The following is a 17,505-nucleotide window of genomic DNA, read 5'->3' on the forward strand; positions in this document are numbered from 1 at the left end:
TTTTTTACGAAAGACATTTTTTGCTAAAATGTCGTAAGGGGGGACCCTGTCGTAAAAATGCCAAAAAACGGACTTGCTTCAGCAGTACAATTCTGGTGCTGTAGTTGTAGGAGATGTCTCAAAACGTCATCAGGAGTCCCTACAAAACCTAAAAATGGCATAAAATGCTTTTTTTGGGAAAACTTTTTTTTTTTCAAAAAAAAATTCCAAAAAACTGACTTGCTTCAGCAGCACAATTCTGGTGCTGTAGTTGTAGGAGATGTCTCAAAACGTCATCAGGAGTCCCGACTAAACCCGTAAATGTAAGAAAATGTAAGAAAATGCATTTTTTACGAAAAACATTTTTTGCTAAAATGTCGTAAGGGGGTCCCTGTCGTAAAAATGCCAAAAAACCGACTTGCTTCAGCAGTACAATTCTGGTGCTGTAGTTGTAGGAGATGTCTCAAAACGTCATCAGGAGTCCCGACTAAACCCGTAAATGTAAGAAAATGTAAGAAAATGCATTTTTTACTAAAAACATTTTTTGCTAAAATGTCGTAAGGGGGGACCCTGTCGTAAAAATGCCAAAAAACGGACTTGCTTCAGCAGTACAATTCTGGTGCTGTAGTTGTAGGAGATGTCTCAAAACGTCATCAGGAGTCCCTACAAAACCTAAAAATGGCATAAAATGCTTTTTTTGGGAAAACTTTTTTTTTTTCAAAAAAAAATTCCAAAAAAACTGACTTGCTTCAGCAGCACAATTCTGGTGCTGTAGTTGTAGGAGATGTCTCAAAACGTCATCAGGAGTCCCGACTAAACCCGTAAATGTAAGAAAATGTAAGAAAATGCATTTTTTACGAAAAACATTTTTTGCTAAAATGTCGTAAGGGGGTCCCTGTCGTAAAAATGCCAAAAAACCGACTTGCTTCAGCAGTACAATTCTGGTGCTGTAGTTGTAGGAGATGTCTCAAAACGTCATCAGGAGTCCCGACTAAACCCGTAAATGTAAGAAAATGCAATTTTTAAGAAAAACATTTTTTTGCTAAAATGTCGTAAGGGGGGACCCTGTCGTAAAAATGCCAAAAAACCGACTTGCTTCAGCAGTACAATTCTGGTGCTGTAGTTGTAGGAGATGTCTTAAAATGTCATCAGGAGTCCCTACAAAACCTAAAAATGGCATAAAATGCTTTTTTTGGGAAAACTTTTTTTTTACAAAAAAAAATTCAAAAAACGGACTTGTTTGAGCAGCACAATTCTGGTGCTGTAGTTGTAGGAGATGTCTCAAAACGTCATCAGGAGTCCCTACAAAACCTAAAAATGGCATAAAATGCTTTTTTTGGGAACACTTTTTTTTTTTTTTTTTTTTTATTCAAAAAACGGACTTGTTTGAGCAGCACAATTCTGGTGCTGTAGTTGTAGGAGATGTCTCAAAACGTCATCAGGAGTCCCGACTAAACCCGTAAATGTAAGAAAATGTAACAAAATGCATTTTTTAAGAAAAACATTTTTTGCTAAAATGTCGTAAGGGGGGACCCTGTCGTAAAAATTCCAAAAAACGGACTTGATTCAGCAGCACAATTTTGGTGCTGTAGTTGTAGGAGATGTCTCAAAACGTCATCAGGAGTCCCGACTAAACCCGAAAATGGAAGAAATTGGAAGAAAATGCATATTTTACGGAAAAAAAATATTTTGCAAAATGTCGTAAAAAAAAATTCAAAAAAACGGACTTGCTTCAGCAGCACAATTCTGGTGCTGTAGTTGTAGGAGATGTCTTAAAACGTCATCAGGAGTCCCGACTAAACCCGTAAATGTAAGAAAATGTAAGAAAATGCATTTTTTACGGAAAACATTTTTTGCTAAAATGTCGTAAGGGGGGACCCTGTCGTAAAAATTCCAAAAAACGGACTTCCTTCAGCAGCACAATTCTGGTGCTGTAGTTGTAGGAGATGTCTCAAAACGTCATCAGGAGTCCCGACTAAACCCTAAAATGGAAGAAATTAGAAGAAAATGCATATTTCACGGGAAAAAAAATATTTTGCAAAATGTCGTAAAAAAATGCCAAAAAACGGACTTGCTTCAGCAGCACAATTCTGGTGCTGTAGTTGTAGGAGATGTCTCAAAACGTCATCAGGAGTCCCTACAAAACCTAAGAATGGCATCTCCTGTTCCCACAGTACATCCGTGTCTCCGCAGTGAGCCGTGCGCCTCACCTGCCAATCTTCCCCCTGGACTCTGACTGCCTTCCTCGACCCCTTCACTCGGACCTGGACTTCTGGACGCCTCTCTCCTGCCCCCACGGACCTCGCTCGGATCACGAACCTCTTTTGCTTTGCCCCTCTGGACTTCTTTGCTGCCACAACCAACACACACTTACAATAACCTCTGGTAACTTATATTTGTTAACTTCTACACATAGCCCTGCATCCACACACATAGTAGCATACACACCCGACGTAATCATCAAGCTCAAATAAAACCCGTTGAGCTAGACCTCCTGCTGTCGTACCGTCTCCTTCCCCCTTCGTCTTACGTAAAATGTATTTTGATACTTTTCTAAAAAAAAAGGGTACCACAAAAAATTGCATTATTAGCTTTATTTGAACAAAACATCTTAGTGTACATGAAACATATGTTTATTATTGTCATTTAGTCCTTAAATAAAATAGTGAACATACTAGACAACTTGTCTTTTAGTAATAAGTAAACAAACAAAGACTCCTAATTAGTCTGCTGACGTATGCATTAACATATTGTGTCATTTATACACCTATTATTTTGTACACATTATGAGGGACAAACTGCAAAAATTGATTATTAATCTACTTGTTCATTTGCTGTTAAAATCTGCTTATTTTCTGTTTCAACATTTTCTATCTACACTTTTGTTCAAATGTAATAATCACTCATTCTTCTCTTCTTTGATACTTTACATTAGTTTTGGATGATACCACACATTTAGGTATCGATCTGATACCAAGTAGTTACAGGATCATACATTGGTCATTTTCAAAGTCCTCATGTGTCCAGGGACATATTTACTGACTTTATAAACATAATATACATTTTAAAAAAAGGAAAAAAGATTTTGTGACGATAAAAAATATCAATGTAATCATAGTAGTATCGACTAGATACGCTCTTGTACTTGGTATCATTACAGTGGATGTCAGGTGTAGATCCACCCATGGCATTTGTTTACATTGTGATGGCGGTGAGACATTTATCCTCCTACGGTGTGTAGTGAAGCATGTTTAGGTATTCCTCATCCTCCAGTGATAATGCTACCTGTAAAAAACTTACTTTATTTGTCGCCATGGAGGCCAGGATTAGTGATTTAGAAGTAGCTGAAACACTGTGGATGTGTGTTAGCTGCGAGCTAGTTAGCCATGTCTTAAAGCAGCTCTTCCTGAGGGTGTTTCAGTGTTATAACTTTACCTTTATCTTGACTTTTTACACCAAAATGCGTCCATTCTCCCTTTTCTGTCTACACACTGTGTCTGCTTGTAAGTACTCTGTGTGTGTGTGCTGCCCAACAGCAGTAAAACCAGCAATGTCATGATTGACTATTTGCTTGATCAGTAACTTAACAAAGCTCCAAAGTTTTGGTTCACCTCCATCGTAGTTCACTAAGACGGGTCCTCGATTATATTTGTCATTAGGGCCTGGAATCTAGCTCTGCAAGACCTGGGATAGCTGAGTGGTTAACACTGTTGGCCACCAAGCAAGGGGTACTGGGTTCAAATCCCAGTAGGGAGTTTGTGTTTTGTTTCACTATCATTGTGATTTTGTGAGACAGGTTCTCAATTAAATATGTCATTGGGGCCCGAAATCTAGCTTCAAGAAGACCAGGAATAGCTTAGTGGTCAAAGCAGCTAGTGCCCAATCAAATGGGACTGGGTTCGAATCCCAGTCAGATCGTTTGGTGACTAGGAAAGATCCAGTCAGAGAAATTACTCCTTTATATCATAGTTTACTGAGACAGGTTCTCAACTAAATATGTCATTGGGGACGGAAATCTCCTGTCAAGAAGACCACAGATAGCTGAATGGTTATAGCAGCTAGCTCCCAATCAAAGGGTTCTGGGTTCAAATCCCAGTCAGGTCACTCTGAAGGTAGTAAAGATCTAGTCAGAGAAATAAATCTTTTGTGTGATAGTTTAAAGGTTCTCAATTATATATGTTATTGGGGCCCAAAATCTAGTAACAAAAAGACTAAGGGTAGCTGAATGGTTAAACAGCTAGCTTCCAATCATAGGGTTCTGTGTTCAATCCCAGTCAGATCAATGATCTTTGATTTGTGTTTTGTAACATGTATTTAAAACAACAGAGTTCTCCTGTCTTAGAAAGGATCTTTGACCTGCATTTTTCCACAGTACAGTGCTCCCGTCAAACAAGATCTTTGTTCTGTGACAGGAGCACTCCACTGTATTATCCTGAATCAGATGCACCTGTGTGAGGTCGTTAGCTGCATAAAGACACCTGTCCAATCAGTAAGAGCCAAACATTCAGCATGGCTAAGAGCAAAGAGCTGTCCAAAGACACCAGAGACAAAATGGTACAACTCCACAAGGATGGAAAGGGCTACGGAGAAATTGCCAAGCAGCTTGGTGAAAAAAGGTCCACTGTTGGAGGAATCATTAGAAAATGGAAGAAGCTAAACATGACGGTCAATCTCAATGGGAGTGGAGCCCCATGCAAGATATCACCTGGTGGGGTCTCAATGATGCTAAGAAAGGTGAGGAATCAGCCCAGGACTACACGGCAGGACTTGGTCAATGACCTGAAAAGAGCTGGGACCACTGTTTCCATGGTCACTGTTGGTAATAACGTCATGGTTTGAAATCATGCATGGCACGGAAGGTTCCCCTGCTTAAACCAGAACATGTTAAGGCCCGTCTTAAGTTTGCCAATGACCATTTGGATGATCCAGAGGAGTCATGGGAGAAAGTGTTGTGGACAGTGTTTTATCACATCTCTATCATAGTTTACAGACACAGGTTCACCATTACATCTGGTCTTAAGAAAACCCAAAGTAGCTCAGTGGGTTACATCAATACTGTTAGCCAAGGGGTACTGGGTTCAAGTCCCACTTACAGTTTTATATCATAGTTTACTGAGACAGGTTCTCAATTAAATGTTTCATTGCGGCCCTAAAACTTTATTCTAGAAGACAAAAGATAGCTGAAGGGTTAAACAGCTACCTCCCAATCAAAGGGTTCTGGGTTCAATCCCAGTCAGGTCACTCTACAACTACTAAATATCCACTCAGAGCAATTCATCCTTTAAATGAAAGTTTACTGAGACAGTTCTCAATTATATATGTCATTGAGGCCCGGAAATCTGACAACAAAAAGAGCAAGGATGGCTGAATGGTTAAACAGCTACCTCTCAATCAAAGGGTTCTGGGTTCAATCCCAGTCAGGTCACTCTACAACTACTAAATATCCACTTGGAGCAATTAGTCTTTTAAATGAAAGTTTACTGAGACAGTTCTCAAATATATATGTCATTGGGCCCGGAAATCTGGTAATAAAAAGAACAAGAATGGCTGAATGGTTAAACAGCTAGCTTACAATCAAAGGGTTGTGGGTTCAAACCCAGTCTGGTCACTCTACAACTACTAAATATCCACTCAGAGCAATTAGTCTTTTAAATGAAAGTTTACTGAGACAGTTCTCAATTATATATGTCATTGGGGCCCGGAAATCTGGCAATTGTATGGCCGAGGATAGCTGAATGGTTAAACATCTAGCTCCCAACAAAGGGTTCATGGGTTCAATCCCAGTGCAAGGGAGGGGAGTAGCGTTATGTGGGGGTGTATCACCTCCCCCACACAGAGTAAAGTCAAGTGGTAGCTGGTTAATTAACTTATAGTTAAAAAGGTAAGTATGAGTAATAATAATAACAAATAGTCTATAGTCCAAAAGTCAAGGGTAACCTCGGGGGTTAGCTCCTCCTCCTTGCCGAGGCTAAAGTTGGCTGGGATGGGCGGGAATAGAAAGATAGATAATTAATTCATTGTGAGTGTTGACCAATCAGCTCTCCTGGTCTGACTAATTGCAGTTGAGATAATAAAAAATAAAAAAACTGCAATTGATACAATAAAAAAAAAAAAAAATTGGATAATAAAAAAATAAGATTAAAAAAAACATGTCTGTCATGTAATTGCAATTGAGTTAATTGAGATAATTAATTGAGATAATTGGAATGGAGATAATTAATTTTAATTATCTCAATTGAGATAATTAATTATCATAATTAATTGAGATAATTAAAATTAATTATCTCCATTCCAATTATCTCAATTGTAATTATCTCAATTGCAATTACATGACAGACATGTTTTTTTTAATCTTATTTTTTTATTATTCAATTATTATTTCTTCATTGTATCAATTGCAGTTTTTTTTATTTTTTATTATCTCAACTGCAATTAGTCAGACCAGGAGAGCTGATTGGTCAACACTCACAATGAATTAATTATCTATCTTTCTATTCCCGCCCATCCCAGCCAACTTTAGCCTCGGCAAGGAGGAGGAGCTAACCCCCGAGGTTACCCTTGACTTTTGGACTATTTGTTATTATTATTACTCATACTTACTTTTTTAACTATAAGTTAATTAACCAGCTACCACTTGACTTTACTCTGTGTGGGGGAGGTGATACACCCCCACATAACGCTACTCCCCTCCCTTGCTTGGACCTTGGACTGGGATTGAACCCATGAACCCTTTGTTGGGAGCTAGATGTTTAACCATTCAGCTATCCTCGGCCATACAATTGCCAGATTTCCGGGCCCCAATGACATATATAATTGAGAACTGTCTCAGTAAACTTTCATTTAAAAGATTAATTGCTCTGAGTGGATATTTAGTAGTTGTAGAGTGACCAGACTGGGATTGAACCCAGAACCCTTTGATTGTAAGCTAGCTGTTTAACCATTCAGCCATCCTTGCTCTTTTTGTTACCAGATTTCCGGGCCCCAATGACATATATATTTGAGAACTGTCTCAGTAAACTTTCATTTAAAAGACTAATTGCTCTGACTTGATATTTACTAGTTGTAGAGTGACCTGACTGGGATTGAACCCAGAACCCTTTGATTGGGAGGTAGCTGTTTAACCCTTCAGCTATCTTTGGTCTTGTAGAACAAAGTTTTCGGGCCCCAATGAAACATTTAATTGAGAACCTGAATAAGATTATATGAATAAGAGTGTATGAATAAGAATGTATGAATAACAGTGTATGAATAAAAGTATATGAATAAGAGTATATGACTAAGAGTGTATGGATAAGAGTGGATGACTAAGAGTGGATGAATAAGAGTGGATGACTAAGAGTGGATGACTAAGAGTGGATGAATAAGAGTGGATGAATAAGAGTGGATGAATAAGAGTGGATGACTAAGAGTGGATGAATAAGAGTGTATGACTAAGAGTGGATGACTAAGAGTGTATGAATAAGAGTGGATGAATAAGAGTGTATGAATAACAGTGTATGAATAAGAGTGTATGTATAAGAGTGTATGAATAACAGTGTATGAATAAGAGTATATGAATAAGAGTATATGAATAAGAGTGTATGAATAAGATTATATGAATAACAGTGTATGAATAAGAGTGTATGAATAAGAGTATATGACTAAGAGTGTATGAATAAGAGTGTATGAATAAGATTATATGAATAACAGTGTATGAATAAGAATGTATGAATAAGAGTATATGAATAAGAGTGGATGACTAAGAGTGTATGAATAACAGTGTATGAATAAGAGTGTATGAATAAGAGTATATGAATAAGAGTGGATGACTAAGAGTGTATGAATAAGAGTGTATGAATAAGAGTGGATGACTGTCATGTCTGTGTTGATCTTGTTTTTGTGCTGTTTTGTTTTTTGGACACTTCCTTAGTTCCTTGTTTCACTTCCTGGTTTTGTTTGTCACCATAGCAACCATTAATTTCACCTGTTCCACGTTTGGACTCACACACACCTGTCTCACGTTTTCACAGTCATGTCACGCACCTGTTCACAGTTAGTCACGCACCTGTTTTCACTTATCATGTCACTATATAGGCTTTTCTGTTTCTGTTGTTCGTGCTGGCGACATCACACATTCATGCCATGTTCACAGTTTCTTGTCACGTAAGTTTTTGTTTAATGTTCATAGTTCTCCGGCGGAGAATCTCCGCCATTGTGCGCGCCTTTTGTTTTGTCATAGTCAAGTTTTTTCCTCTGCGGTGAGCGCTTTTTGTTTATACCTTTTTGTTTGAGTTAAAAGATTAAACATGTCCTCACCTGCACGCCATGTATGGTCCAATTCGTTTGCACCACGGGAGAGTAAACCACGTCAAAGACCAAGTCTTGACAATGACTAAGAGTGTATGAATAAGAGTGTATGAATAAGAGTGTATGAATAAGAGTGTATGAATAAGAGTGGATGACTAAGAGTGGATGACTAAGAGTGTATGAATAAGAGTGGATGACTAAGAGTGTATGAATAAGAGTGTATGAATAAGATTATATGAATAAGAGTGTATGAATAAGAGTATATGAATAAGAGTGTATGAATAAGAGTGTATGAATAAGAGTATATGAATAAGAGTGTATGAATAAGAGTATATGAATAAGAGTGGATGACTGAGAGTGTATGAATAAGAGTGGATGACTAAGAGTGTATGAATAAGATTATATGAATAAGAGTGGATGACTAAGAGTGTATGAATAAGAGTGTATGAATAAGATTATATGAATAAGAGTGTATGAATAAGAGTATATGAATAAGAGTGTATGAATAAGAGTGTATGAATAAGAGTGTATGAATAAGATTATATGAATAAGAGTGTATGAATAAGAGTATATGAATAAGAGTGTATGAATAACAGTGTATGAATAAGAGTGTATGACTAAGAGTGTATGAATAAGATTATATGAATAAGAGTGTATGAATAAGAGTATATGAATAAGAGTGTATGAATAAGAGTGTATGAATAAGAGTATATGAATAAGAGTGTATGAATAAGAGTGTATGAATAAGAGTGTATGAATAAGATTATATGAATAAGAGTGTATGAATAAGAGTATATGAATAAGAGTGTATGAATAACAGTGTATGAATAAGAGTGTATGACTAAGAGTGTATGAATAAGAGTGTATGAATAAGATTATATGAATAACAGTGTATGAATAAGATTGTATGAATAAAATTATATGAATAAGAGTGTATGAATAAGAGTGTATGAATAAGAGTGTATGAATAAGAGTATATGAATAAGAGTATATGAATAAGAGTGGATGGATAAGAGTGTATGAATAAGAGTGTATGAATAAGAGTATATGAATAAGAGTGGATGAATAAGAGTATATGAATAAGAGTGTATGAATAAGATTATATGAATAACAGTGTATGAATAAGAGTGTATGAATAAGAGTGTAAGAATAAGATTATATGAATAACAGTGTATGAATAAGAGTGTATGAATAAGAGTGGATGACTAAGAGTGTATGAATAAGATTATATGAATAAGAGTGGATGACTAAGAGTGTATGAATAAGAGTGTATGAATAAGATTATATGAATAAGAGTGTATGAATAAGAGTGTATGAATAAGAGTGTATGAATAAGAGTGTATGAATAAGATTATATGAATAAGAGTGTATGAATAAGAGTATATGAATAAGAGTGTATGAATAACAGTGTATGAATAAGAGTGTATGACTAAGAGTGTATGAATAAGATTATATGAATAAGAGTGTATGAATAAGAGTATATGAATAAGAGTGTATGAATAAGAGTGTATGAATAAGAGTGTATGAATAAGAGTGTATGAATAAGATTATATGAATAAGAGTGTATGAATAAGAGTATATGAATAAGAGTGTATGAATAACAGTGTATGAATAAGAGTGTATGACTAAGAGTGTATGAATAAGAGTGTATGAATAAGATTATATGAATAACAGTGTATGAATAAGATTGTATGAATAAAATTATATGAATAAGAGTGTATGAATAAGAGTGTATGAATAAGAGTGTATGAATAAGAGTATATGAATAAGAGTATATGAATAAGAGTGGATGGATAAGAGTGTATGAATAAGAGTGTATGAATAAGAGTATATGAATAAGAGTGGATGAATAAGAGTATATGAATAAGAGTGGATGAATAAGAGTATATGAATAAGAGTGTATGAATAAGATTATATGAATAACAGTGTATGAATAAGAGTGTATGAATAAGAGTGTAAGAATAAGATTATATGAATAACAGTGTATGAATAAGAGTGTATGAATAAGAGTGGATGACTAAGAGTGTATGAATAAGATTATATGAATAAGAATGCATGAATAAGAGTGTATGAATAAGAGTGTATGAATAAGAGTATATGAATAAGAGTATATGAATAAGAGTGGATGAATAAGAGTGGATGAATAAGAGTGGATGACTAAGAGTGGATGAATAAGAGTGTATGAATAAGAGTGGATGAATAAGATTATATGAATAACAGTGTATGAATAAGAGTGTATGAATAAGATTATATGAATAACAGTGTATGAATAAGAGTGTATGAATAAGATTATATGAATAAGAGTGGATGACTAAGAGTGTATGAATAAGAGTGTATGAATAAGAGTGTATGAATAAGAGTGTATGAATAAGATTATATGAATAAGAATGCATGAATAAGAGTGTATGAATAAGAGTGTATGACTAAGAGTGTATGAATAAGAGTGTATGAATAAGATTATATGAATAAGAATGCATGAATAAGAGTGTATGAATAAGAGTGTATGACTAAGAGTGTATGAATAAGATTATATGAATAACAGTGTATGACTAAGAGTGTATGAATAAGAGTGTATGAATAAGATTATATGAATAACAGTGTATGAATAAGAGTGTATGAATAAGATTATATGAATAACAGTGTATGAATAAGAGTGTATGAATAAGATTATATGAATAAGAGTGTATGAATAAGAGTATATGAATAAGAGTGTATGAATAAGAGTGGATGAATAAGAGTGGATGAATACGAGTGGATGAATAAGATTATATGAATAACAGTGTATGAATAAGAGTGTATGAATAAGATTATATGAATAAGAGTGTATGAATAAGAGTATATGAATAAGAGTGTATGAATAAGAGTGGATGAATAAGAGTGGATGAATACGAGTGGATGAATAAGATTATATGAATAACAGTGTATGAATAAGAGTGTATGAATAAGATTATATGAATAAGAGTGTATGAATAAGAGTGTATGAATAAGAGTATATGAATAAGAGTGTATGAATAAGAGTGTATGAATAAGAGTGTATGAATAAGATTTATTCATGTATTTTATTATATAAAAATGGGAGCCATTACCTCCCTGCTTGGCACTCAGCATCAAGGGTTGGAATTGGGGGTTGAATCACCAAAATGATTCCCGGGCGCGGCCACCGCTGCTGCTCACTGCTCCCCTCACCTCCCTGGGGGTGATCAAGGGTGATGGTTCAAATGCAGAGAATAATTTCGCCACACCTAGTGTGTGTGTGTGTGACAATCATTGGCACTTTAACTGAACTTTTAATGATGTTATTCATATTATTCAGATTGAAAAGCTTAAGGGGCCGCATGTGGCCCCCGGACGTTCATCTGCCCAGGTCTGTGCTAAGGTGATCTCTAGAAGTGGTCCACACTCCATGTCAGTAGGTGGCGGTAATGCACACCAGAAGGTTGCTTGCCAACCAGCTATAAAAACAAAAGAAGAAGAAGATCCACACTTCCGGGTGGTGATGACGTCGCGTCGTGACGTCATATTTCAAAATGGCAGAGCCCGCGGAAAGACCCCCTGGAGTCGACTCCATTTCCCAAGAAAAGATGTCAACAGCGCGACTTGTAACAATTATAAGGCCGAGGAGGGTTATTTGAACACACACCATTCAATTATTATAAATGAAAGTCACGTTTTGTAACCGCTCTGGTCTCGTCCCAGCGGAAGTGACGCTAGCACGTCATCAGAATACAACAGGTTGCTAGCTAACACGCCTCCTATCATGTCAGCGCTGTTATTTGTTCCAATGTCATTCATTCCTTCTCATTTAGATCAACACGACGAGAGAGACATTCTGCCGCTAGACGAAGGTCACCGAGCAGCGACGAAGTTTGCATTTTCGGTAGGTGAGTGTTCAATTGTCCTCCGAGAAAAGTTGCATGAAGTCATTCTATTACACAGGTGAAAGTCATACACACATAATATGCTGGAAAAGTCCATTCATGTCAGCAATTAACTTCAAATGTCAAACTCATTTGTGATGTTAAAGGGAAAACAGTACTTAACTGTGCTTAAATGTATTTATATTATTCAAATGTGAATGATGCTGTATAATAGACTGTATTTATGTTATTGACATGTGAATAATGCTGTATAATCAGTGTTGGGACTAACGCGTTACAAAGTAACTAGTAGTCTAACGCGTTATTTTTTATATTCAGTAACTCAGTTACCGTTACTACATGATGCGTTACTGCGTTATTTGATGTCATTTCTTATGTAGTATCGGCTAAAAACAGAAGATCTGAGTGTGTTTTATTGGAGAGTTGCAGTGTCGTCCTTCTGAATGATTCCCGGGCGCGGCGCCGCTGCTGCCCACTGCTCCCCAAGGGGATGGGTCAAATGCAGAGGACAAATTTCACCACACCTAGTGTGTGTGTGTGACAATCATTGGTACTTGAACTTGAACTTAACTTAATTCTTCCTGTGTCACAACGGGGACAAGAGAAGAGGCGCTGTGTGTGTGTGTGTGTGTGTGTGTGTGTGTGTGTGTGTGTGTGTGTGTGTGTGTGTGTGTGTGTGTGTGTGTGTGTCTGTGTGTGGGTGTGTGTGTGTGTGTGTGTGGGTGTGGAGAGGGGTGGGGGGCGGGGGGGGGCGTGTCTGTGTTTACTTACAAGACATCATGGTGGAGCTGAAGCCGAGTTTCTTAACATGGAGATATTCTAGACTGACCATGTGTCTTCTTTTGCGGGGCTGTCCGGGCGGAGTTTCTTAAATGCCTCAAATGTCCGGCAGGGTTGCGTATATTTTCAATGTACGTTCAGGGTTAAGATGGGGTTAAAAACCAAACTAATTGTGCACACGCAGCAGCATTCGTGAGGGAGGGACAGAGAGAGCGAGGGAGTGGATTGATTGATTGAGACTTTCATTAATAGATTGCACAGTACAGTACATATTCCGTACAATTGACCACTAAATGGTAACACCCGAATAAGTTTTTCAACTTGTTTAAATCGGGGTCCACGTTAATCAATTTATTTCAAACTGTCATTGCTCAAAACATAATATTGAATCAAAATCAATGTTATTATGAATTATTGACCTATCCAAGGTTCCCATTACTTCACATCCAATATTCCACTTTGAAAAATATTTTTGGTGGAAGATTTTGCATATTTTGTGTGTTTGCCATTAAAAACATAGTTTTGTTTGACAAAAAAGGGCGGAAAACAAACAGACAAAAAAACAACATAACTAAAACATTTTGAAATGAGGGATAGATCTGAAGTTGATGTAGACTCCAGAGATTTAAGCGTTAAATATAAAATGTTTGTATGCCCTGGCACACCATTATCATCATTTCATGACCCAAGCAAAACACTTTTTACACTTTTATACTGAAATAAATACACCTACAACTTATTCAATAAAAACATAGAAAAAACTACCAGCAGCGGTAAAGTTTAGATCCATGAAGGAAAGAAGAAAGTGAATGAATGTTTATAACTGAATACATTATATGTATACAAATTTGTTTTCTTTATTTTTTTTTTTTAATGAATTAAGTAACGTTTATGACAACCTTTTTCCAAAACACAATATATAATGTGAGATATAACAGGATAATGCATACGTTTATCTTTTTTGTTGTCAAAACGCTTACCAAAAAGTGGGACCCCAAAAATGTACTGTAGGACCCCATTTTTATGACTTGATGGGGTCCCTGGGACCCCATTTTGAAAATTCCTAGCGCTGATCAACAGATTGTATTATTCTCCAGTGCAATAACAGTACTTAAATGAAGGCTTAAAGGGCATTAATGGTAGCTTTAAAAAAAGAAGAAGAAAAAAACAAGTAACTAAATAGTTACTTTTCACAATAACGCATTACTTTTTGGTGTAAGTAACTGAGTTAGTAACTGAGTTGCTTTTGAAATAAAGTAACTAGTAACTGTAACTAGTTACTGGTTTTCAGTAACTAACCCAACACTGTGTATAATAGACTGTATTTATATTATTCACAAGTGAATAATGCTGTATAATAGACTGTATTTATATTATTCACATGTAAAAAATACCTTAGTGTTTATTTTTATTGTGAGCGAACTGTGGTGCTGAATTTCCCCGAGGGATCAATAAAGTACTTTCTATTCTATTCTAAAAACATCCAAATCCATTGCTATTCTTTATATAAAGTAAGACACATGCTGAATAAGAAATATCTGCACATGATTCCTTGAGTAATTCGATTACAAAATACATTCGAGGAATTGTTGCTGCCTCAAGGTGTCGTATATATATTTTTTTACGGCATTTTGCCTGGTTCACTAAACAGTAGTCAAAGCTCACGTTTCGCACAGACTGTTTAGGTGTTGCACAGCGTGTTTACGTCACAGATCATCCCCCCCTTGCACTGCACGACACCGCTCTTTTAAGTACGCTCCAGTTTAGAAAACGTTTAAACGGCACCGTATGATAATCATCAAAAACGCACGAGAGACAAGAACTTTGTTTATGCGGGCACACCACACAGCACATAGGGCTGTGAGCGCACCTGTTTTTATTAGCACATACACATTTTTAGCTGTGCGTGTCAGCCTTCAATAATGAAAACAGGCGTTTAGGAAATAAGACGATTAGGCCAACCACAATAATTGAGGGCACATCTTAACGTGTATAATTAAACAAAATGATGATTTATTCGATTAATCGATCGGGATATTCGATAGAATACTCGATTACTAAAATATTCGATAGCTGCAGCTGTAGTTCTATTATTCTTTTATTTTTCCATATCTAACATACTGTGTTGAACTTTGGGGAAATGTTTATAGAACAAACACAGGCTCAATAATTCAACTTGAAAAAAGGGTCATTATAATAATACACAAGGCTGGCTACGATGAACCTACCAATCCATTATTCGTAAGTTCTAATGTAGAGGTGTCAAACTCATTTTAGATCGGGGGCCACATGGACAAAAATCTACTCCCAAGTGGGCTGGACTGGTAAAATCAAGGCACGATAACTTAAAAATAAAGACAACTTCAGATTGTTTGTTTTTTTCTTTGTTAAAAATAGAGCAAGCACATTCTGAAAATGTACAAATCATAATGTTGTTGTTTTTTTTTTTACACTTACATGTTGCGGTTAATAGTATTCTACCTTTATTTGTCGATATGTATACTTTCTGATTAAATGATGTGATAATGTTCATCAGTCAACTCATTGGTGTTCATTTTTAATCTATTAAGATAAAAGAATAATATGTTATTTAAATGGAGGCTTCTCACATGATGAGATAACTTCTGGAAATGACTGGCTCATAAGGGTCAAAGCTATAAATGTGTGTGTCCAAGTTAAAGGAAAAGGCAGGCTGTCTTCTTCTAATGGATTTATTACAATCTTTACAAGCTGGGTAACGTTTGCTGTGGTCTGGAACAACATGGCGCACAAACAACTATCAGAAATGCAGCCAATATTACGTACAGATAATGTGTCATGAGACATGCAAATATAAATGAAATGCACAGAGGACATAAGTAAAGGAAATTAAATGAGCTCAAATATTCCTAAAAACGAGTCATAATGATGCAATATGTACATACAGCTAGCTTAAATAACATGTTAGCATTGATTAGCTTGCAGTCATGCTCTGACCAAACATGCCCGATTAGCACTCCAACAAGTCAATAACATCAACAAAGCTCACCTTTTGTGCATTCGCGCACAGCGTAGAACGTTTGGTGGACAAAATGAGACAAAGAAGAAGTGGCATAAAACACGTCTTTCTGTGGCAGCGTCGGAGAAAGTTGTACATGTAAACAAACAACAATGAGTTCAAGGATCGCTGAAATTAGTAGGACAAAACAGTGCTTGCTAAATCCTCTCATCAGTGAAGCATGTTTAACATAAACAGTGGGACTTCTAACAATTAGGAAGGTTTGTGTCATGTTTGTTCTCCTACAGAAAATATATTCAAATAAAAATGTTCTTCATCTTTTTCCATCTTCACACATCTCTGAAAGAGGTCCAGGGAGCCACGAGGGCGGTGCTAAAGAGACGCGGGTTGCTGACCCCCGGCCTACACCCTAGACTGGCCGCCGTGTGTGTGTGCAGAAAACATCGCACAGGGCGATGTGATGCGTCTAGTGCAGTAGCCTTGGAGTAGTAGTACCTGTAGTTAGTGCATGCTGCATGCCGCTTTTGCTTGCTATGCTGCATGCTGCTTCTGCCTGATACTCATTGCTTTCAGCTAGTGCCGCCGGCTAGCCCTCTGTCTCAGAGGGCGAAAAGAGGAGCCGAGTGCATAAGCCTCCTCAGCCGGTACATAGCCTCTCCATTGTCAAGACTCGTACATGCCTCCTCGTGGCCACACACGGTAACTGGAACCTCGCGGTTCCAGGCTAAGTTGTACGGGATCTCGGAGCAGCAGGGGGCCCCAGAGACGGGGCATGCAGGCCCACCGGTGTGTGGACATGCCCTGGTGCCCAGTCAACCCCTGTCCCAGCTATGGGTAAATAACCCCAGCTATGGGCGAATAGTGAAAACCGCCTCAACGGTGGACCAGGCGGAAGATGGCGGCAGCGGAATGCACCACAACGGCTGGGAAGGCGGATGAAGGCTGCAGCAAAGACGGGTCCCCAGTCGTCTTGGTCTCCATGCCACTGGACCCTGGCCCGCTCAATGCCAAGGACTGTGTGGTGGCTGACCGTGCACCAGTCTCCCCACATTAAAAGATTCCACGCACAGGCGTCCTCCATATGGAGGACAGTCATACTCGTTTCGAGTGACCGCCGACGACGACGAGACTGGCCGCCAGTTCATCACAGGACACATGAACAAGCCTTCGCCCTCAAATCAGAGAAGTATTCATTTACTCTAACATGATTTGTATTCAGTTCAATGCATTTATTGTCATTGTCATAGTGAATAACACACACTGCATAGTAACCATGTATCAAAAATGCGTTAGGTGGTGCAATCCTGACCCATGAAACGCGTAAACACAAAGGGTGCCACGAACGATGCACAAAATTCACAGTCTGGTATGGATCGGTACTTGAGCGGCGCCGTTCGATACATTTTTTCAATACCCAAAAGAGGGAAATGTTCATGCCTTTTTTTTAACTTGTAGTTTATTGAAATTGTCGTTGTCCACGACAGAAAACGGTCGGCAAGGCGAGTTTATTTACAGAGCACAGTTCGTACTACAGGCAGGCCAGTCTAGTACCCGCACTCTTTTACTACGAAGCCACGCTGTTGT

General features: G+C 37.4%; 1 long non-coding RNA gene across 2 annotated transcripts; it reads left to right on the top strand.

The window, feature by feature from the left end:
• The first annotated feature begins 11,759 nt into the window (after positions 1 to 11,759).
• LOC133645414 (uncharacterized) lies at positions 11,760 to 16,343 on the top strand. 2 transcript variants are annotated; one of them, XR_009825090.1, is made up of 3 exons: positions 11,760 to 11,997; positions 12,072 to 12,146; positions 16,268 to 16,343. It is a non-coding gene; the product is annotated as an uncharacterized LOC133645414 (long non-coding RNA). The 2 variants fall into 2 exon arrangements; XR_009825091.1 differs by having other exon boundaries at positions 12,072 to 12,142; positions 16,268 to 16,342.
• The last annotated feature ends 1,162 nt before the right edge of the window (positions 16,344 to 17,505 follow it).

Source organism: Entelurus aequoreus, unplaced genomic scaffold (genome assembly GCF_033978785.1).
Source record: "Entelurus aequoreus isolate RoL-2023_Sb unplaced genomic scaffold, RoL_Eaeq_v1.1 HiC_scaffold_47, whole genome shotgun sequence".
Classification (NCBI taxonomy): Eukaryota; Metazoa; Chordata; class Actinopteri; order Syngnathiformes; family Syngnathidae; genus Entelurus; species Entelurus aequoreus.